The sequence below is a fragment of the Octodon degus genome, unplaced genomic scaffold (assembly GCF_000260255.1).
Source record: "Octodon degus isolate 3935 unplaced genomic scaffold, OctDeg1.0 scaffold00039, whole genome shotgun sequence".
In the NCBI taxonomy this organism is placed as follows: Eukaryota; Metazoa; Chordata; class Mammalia; order Rodentia; family Octodontidae; genus Octodon; species Octodon degus.
The window spans coordinates 7,344,274-7,351,503 of NW_004524615.1; positions in this window are offsets into that span (position 1 = coordinate 7,344,274).

A 7,230-nucleotide genomic window follows, 5' to 3' on the forward strand; every position below is an offset into this window, starting at 1 on the left:
TCACATTTAATATAGATAGAAATGAAGTTAAAAACATGATTAAAAACAATACTGGTGATAAAATAAGAGTTAAAACTAGAATTTCTTTTGCTGAAAGTCATCAAATTCCCAGCTCAGAATCCTGGAGCTAAAAGACACATTAGATTTTCATTACATTGTTTTTTATAGCAGTTCAGAGAATTAGTGAACTTTTGTTATTTAATTACTGAATCAGCCACTGAATGAGAACATAATACTCTGTCCATTTCTTAATTCACACTGATGTTGGACAGCGATGTTTTCTAAGCACATGAGACCTTAACCAATATAAAATCCCATGGGTTGGTGTGTCTGCATTTCTGTCTATCTTTCATGGCTTTTCATCTCAGGTATTTTTGTGCACATGCACAATTTGTAGTTAGCTAAGTTCTTCCATTTCAGGGCACTTATACTACACAGGCCACCTAAATGTTATTATGTGACCTCGTGTTTAAGATCTTTATGGTCTACCAAGGAAAGTATTTGTCTATACACATATCGTGACGCGCGTACATATGCGTGGCCAACAGCAAGCGGCCTATGCAGTCCTCGCAGGAAGATTGCTAATGAGAAAAAGAAGCAAAGAATGCGCTGATCAGCAGGTCTTGGGTAACGCTGGAGGGTAATTCTGATAGAATTTCAAGGTCAAGTGAAAGAACAAAGGTGATTATGGATTATTTTTATAGCAAATGAATTTTTAGTTAGCAGATTTATTTTACGAGTAGTGTCAAAGATTTAAAACTTTTTACAATTAAAAGTCGTCTTCTCAGAAGGAAAAGAATGTGACTTCTTAATTCAATTGTATACTGGCTTTCACACCATAGTTAGCTATTGCGTACTGTGGATAATCATGACAAATGATATTGAGGAAAATAATTAATGTTTAGAGAAATTTTTGTGGAATTGCAGCACTGCTTGTGTCATGGTTTTAGGGTTCCAATCCCAGTTGTTTGGCAATTTCAGTTTGGCAATGTCAGAGCCAACTAGATAAGAGCTGGGGTTTAGAATATGCATTGCAAATAACCACCTGGCTGTGATAGCTCCCAGTGGCCACAGCTTACACATTACACATAACGGATCGCTCTGTGCGGCCAACTGCTCCACAGGCAGGCAGCTAAGTCGGTGTGCATCTTTGTGCCAGGAGGATGCGTGCACATATTTTCAATATGATTTCAAATTATGGAGATTTGCCGCTATGATATTTTTTAAAGTTTGGCTTTTTTTAACCTTAAACCTTCAAGAAAATGTCTACCTCCTAAAACACACTAATAAGAAATCGTACTTTTAATCAATGCCCCAGTTTAGACATTTCTTTGTAATCATACCCTGGCCAAGAAAGCCAAACAAAATTAATTTCCCCTGAAAATAGCCCTCTTGGACTTTGCTGTCAAATTTTAACTCTTAAATGATTAACAGATGCCAATTATGAAAGTTCCTCCCAAATTGAGCTCCAGATACATCTTAAAATAAATAAGAATTACTTCACAAGTTGGTACAAACAAATGATGACACGTGTTTCCACATCTTTCATTAATTTGCAAGACTCCGTTTATTAAGGACAGCAATGAAGCCAATTTGGAGGCATGGGACGGCCACACTGATCCACTCGCAGGCCCACTTATGTTTCTATTTTGTGACTGAACTCCAAAGAGAAACACACAGTTCTTGCAGCTTTAATGTGCCAAGACTTGAACGAGAAATCCAAAAGCCGATGTCCCTTCTGAATTATTAATTTGAAGCTGCATAAGAAGTAAAAAGATTCAATCCAAGCGAAGAACTTTCTTGACATGCATATCAAAGGCCTTTTTCTGATCATGTTCAATGGTTCATTATTTAATAATAATCAGCCACTGGATAATGTGTCTAGTCCATCTGCAGAAGGCAAGGTAGGCAGGATTAGAGGGCTGTTTTCTAGCAATGTGATAACTTCCCACAGTCTTACTCTACAGATGGCATTAAAAGTTCTACCATCTATGATTCCCCAGTAAGTTTAGGTAAATTTCTCCAGAAAGGTTATAAGTTTATAACCTTTGATTGACTCACACACATCAAATAATCCCACTAAGAAATACAGATTTTCAAATTCAACTTTATTTTTTCTAGTTACTAGTAGGAAAGGAAATAAAATGTGAAAAATATAATCTATTTTATGACAATGTCAAATGTTTTGGATGAATACAATTAGGTTATTTATTGGCAGAAGTAGGTAGAAATAACAAGCTGTAAGAGTCCTGTCAAAGGATCTTGAAGCCATAATGCTAAATAAATTAAGTCAGACACAGAAGGATAAACATCACATGGTTTCTTTTACATGAGAAGCCCTATATACAAGTGATTTAATGAACAAAATGTAGGAAAAATGGTAGAAATCAAGTATGTAGATATTTTGGAGTGTGCGTAAGATCTGGGGGCAACAGGAAAGGGTATGGAAGGGAGGAAGTAAAATTGATAATGATACAATATGTACACAAATCAGTTTTCCAAAGTGAATGTAGTTAGCATGTATTGCAAAAGCAGTTCATCATTTTCTGAATCTAGAACTTTGATTACTGAGATTTCAGCCTTATTCTCTATTTCTCTTAATTAAATTTATTTTGCAGGCGCATACATTCATGACATTCTGCGTATTAGTGGGGCTGCATGTGATGTTTCTGTGCATGTTGACCTTGCTCCGGCCTGCTCTGGGCTCTGTCAGGCGCTCCAAGCTCACAGTTTTCCAAGGACCACCACCGACTTAAAACCTTGCACATAGTAGCAATTTAAAGGAGTGGCTTAGGCGGTGGCAGTGCCAACGCCTTGTAGGCAAAGAAGCGAGTTGCTTACCATTCTAATTCAGCACCTGCATGAAGACGCAGGAAGTATTTGTTAAATCTATAATCATGATTATTTTTCAGCCAATAAATTTTCAATTCACATGTGTTTCTTCTGAAGCTATTTGTGTTGTGTATTTCTTTTAGTATTTTTTTTAATTTTGTGTTATTGGAAAGAGGAAACAATTTGTTATTTCCTCACTATGAATTTATTACAAAATGAAGTTACCATAATATTATCAAGTTTTAGTTTGTTTTGTTAAAATGTAAATACATTTCTGGCTTTGATGTGGTATTTATATGCTGAGCACATTAAATTGTACTATATTTTGTACACTGGTTTTGTATGCCCAGCAACTATATATAGATATAGTTTTTCAATATAGTGTATATTTCTGATTGTATGTATTATTAATCCATTAACATATGCTTACTTACTCATCCCAATGAGTACAATGCTTTTTAGTTATGTAAATTATTAACTAATATATAGTTTTCAAAAATATCTTACATTTTATACAAATTGTACTTGTCTCTTTAAAGAATAAATGACTTAAGGCCAGTGAGATATTTCAGCAGAGTCAGTACCTGTGTAGGCAAGTGCAAGGACTCAGGTTCTATACCACGCATTCCACGCTAGCCCTGCCCCTGGATGCGTGGAGCCTGAGACCGAGTCTGGGTGTGGTGGCACACACCTGTAATCCCGGCACTGGGGAGGCTGCAACACAGGAGGCTCACTGTAAGTCCGAGCTGCATAGTGAGACCTCCCATACAAAATACTTTAGAAAAAAGAATAAATTATTTGATTATTATGGCACTTATTACCATTTGTAAACTAACATCTTTGTTTAACTTGCAACACTGATATATTCTGCTTTAAAGAAATCCTATAAGTACTTGTTTGAACACTTTGAATATATGATCTTGGGATAATTTTGAAAACTTTTCAAGTTTTGCTTGAGAATTCAGTTATCATTTTCGGTCTTCACCTTTTGTGTGCACAAGAAGTTCATTTGCTGAGTATGCACAGGTGAGAGAGTGCCCACAACTTGGTACAATTTCACATCAGTGTAGGCCTTATTGGTGTTGCCTTAGTTAAACATAGCAATTTGACTTGATCATAAAAAGTATAACTAAGTTTAATGATATTTTAAGCTAGCTGTCTGGAGATAGGGTGAGTCTGACTTTTGTGAATATTACTTCAAGTTTCTTTGTGGTTTGTTTCTCACGGGCAAGAACAAATCACAGAGAGCCAGGACACTAAAGCAGTAAAGCAGTGACCACCCTCTTAAACCTAGGTTCTCCTCTCCCTTTAGGAGGACAGATATATATATATATATATATATATATATATATATATATTTCAACCAGCGTCAGGCACCAGGTCATCATAAACTAAAAGTTTGTGGGAAAGAGACTTTGGAGACTGGGAGGAGAAACTAAAAGGTTTAGTGTAAGGAGTGCATGCTATTTGAAATTTAACAGAAAAGTTGTAGACCAGGAATAACGACTCGATGCTCTTTTTGCTTCTGCTTCTTAGCTGTGTATTTGTTTATCACATCAGGTGAAACCTTCACCCTCTCTAGCATCTTTCTACTCTTCAATAAAATTAGAGGACTCTGCAGGAGAATGTCTAAGATTTGTTTTTGTTGCATATTTTAGCAGCTTTTCTTCCAGATGAAGTTGCTTTTTTAGGGTCTTCCTAAGCATCCCTGTGCAATTTTCTGTTGTTATCTCACTTGAGAACATGGGTTTGGTTCTAAAGGATAAATCATGAATTCTTTGAAGGTAGGGCTAGGTCTTTTCCAAGAGATACAAATTTATCCCCAGAAGATGATAGAGTTCAGATAAATCTGCTTCTGAGCTGCATGTTATTCCAACAATTTAAGCAACTGCACACTTTCACAATGTGAAGGGCAAAGCAAAGCCATAAGTATGTCATCAGCTATGATTTTCATCATACAGGAAAACTAGACATCTTCTAAAAGGTAAAGGAGAAGAGAAGGTCAAAGACGATATACAACAGTATTGCCACTTAAAGTTTCACATACTGGGCCTGGGGAGATGGCTCAGTAGAATAAGTGCTTCCCTAGCAAGTGCAAGGGTCTGAGTTCAATTCCCGGTCCCTCAAAAAAAAAAAAAAAGTTTCACACACTTCCTGTATAAAGCCATTTAATTGTTACATGGTACTAAACAAAATATAAAATGACATTTGAAAAAATTGTGGCTCTGTCAAAAGGTGTGGGAATGAATTTAAAATCTTCTCAATGGTGCATAAAGTACTAAAATACATTTGGTGCTTTACAACAGGTTTTGCACCTGCCCTGAGACCCTGCGGTGGACCCTGGGTGATGCATGCCCCAGCGTGCACCACAAGGATGAGGAAAGCACCGCCAGGTCTGGCTGCCACTCAAACCTAATGCATTTTATGTGTCAAACGAATTCAGTGCTTTCAAGGATAGAATACAATTTATTTCTTGGCACACATATGAGTTCCCACTGTGAGAAAAAGACTATTGGAAAAATTTCATCACACATTTTTATATTTCAAAACAATATTTTGATGAGTGAGTAGAAATCAATTAACCAATATAGTGTGTGATTTAAACACTCTGCAATCTTTTAGAAATTAGTCAGAAAAGCATTTCAATGAAACACATTTAAGTTGAAGGTCTTTGTTTACATTGCATCCAGGTATATTCTGCTGTATTTGCTCTGACACACAGGTGTTTCCTTTCCGACCCTTACCTTGTTTCACTGGATGGTTGCAACTAAATCTGTGATGCAGTTGAGGATTTTAGAATAGGATGATGCAGTTTGATCAGGAGTCATCCTCTGGCCCTTATTTATTGGATGTAGCATCTCACTATGCAGCTCAGATTTATAGTGAGCCTCCTCTCTCAGCCTCCATGGTGCTGGGATTACAGGCATGCACCACCACACACAGTCTCAGGTTTGGCCGGACATGCCTGGGGTTCTGGGGCCGGAACAGCGTAAGGTACCAGGGATCTAACGTGGGTCCCTGCAATTGCCAGGCAGGTGCTTAGACAACTGAGCTTTCTCCCCAGCCCTCAGGTGACTTTCTAAGAGAAACTAGAGCAGGTGTTGATCCTGAGAGTTGAGCATACTCCTAAGATACCCCAAAGAGTACCACTTGGGTCGGAACTCAGGAACATCTTAGAGCAGGAAGAACTGCATGAGGTTTTGAGGTCTGGGCTCCAGTGGAGTAACTCAGGCCTCTCAACTCAAGAATCAGAATGAGCCTGGGCGGGGAGCTAGATGCAGTCCTGAAGATGATGCCCTGTGAACAGTGGGCACGCAGAGGCCGCAGACCTTGCTGCCCAGCAGTGCTGTGGCAAGTGAGAAGCTTGACTAGTGCAGTGATCTACTGCCTTGGGGAGGAAGCTGTTGGCCCAAATGAACAAAATATTTTCTTGAGAAAGAAACACTTGGAATAATCTGGCTGCAAATAATGACAGTACTGACTAACGTATCGCTATCTTCCTTGGTAAGAAATTTCTGGAACAAGGGCAGGCCAAATAGCTCAGCAGACTAAAGAACCTGCAAGCAGGCTCAGGGGCCAGGCTTCGATCCCCAGGCCTGCTGTGATGGCCCCGCTCATGACAATTGAGACGGGGCGTGGTGGCGCACACCTGCACTCCCAGCTCTTGGGAGGCTGTAACCAGGAGAATCACAACGAGTACGACCTAGTAACGAGACCCTGAACACCCTGTAGACCCTTCCCTAATATACAGTGTCAGCATCATTGGTGGAGGAGGCTCCGGTGCTAAGTCTGCCTGACAGGTGGACCACTTGCAGGCACTCTCCACCCTCAAGCGTCGCGCAGAATCACAATTTTAATAACCGCTGTTTTAATTTTGCATGATCAAATGAATATCACATGCATTTAGGATATGCCATTGGACATTTTGAAATATACATATGTCAGGGATGGTTAAATCATGCTAATTAAAATAAACATTAACTCATGTATGTATCATGCTTTGTTATGGTGGAAACAAAGTCTACCACCAGCAGTTTGCAAGAGCATAATGCATCACAGTGGACTGTAGTCACCACGTTATGTGATAAGCCTCCTAAACTATTTTTTTCCCATTTAAGTGAAAGTTTCTGCTCTTCATAGACTGGTCCCTTTCTGCACAGATCCATCAACCTCCTGACCACCTCCTAAGTGCCTGGAAACCTCTTCTGTCTTTTCATGGCTGGGGGTGTTCTCTGTTTCTCTGTCTCTGTCTCTGTCTCTGTCTCTGTCTGTCTGTCTGTCTCTCTCTCTCTCTCTCTCTCTCTCTCTCTCTCTCCCTCAGCTAATGATCTTAGTCTCTAGCCCCATTATCTACAAGTCTTATTCTACCTCCAGACCTGCAAACCAACACCTTTCTGT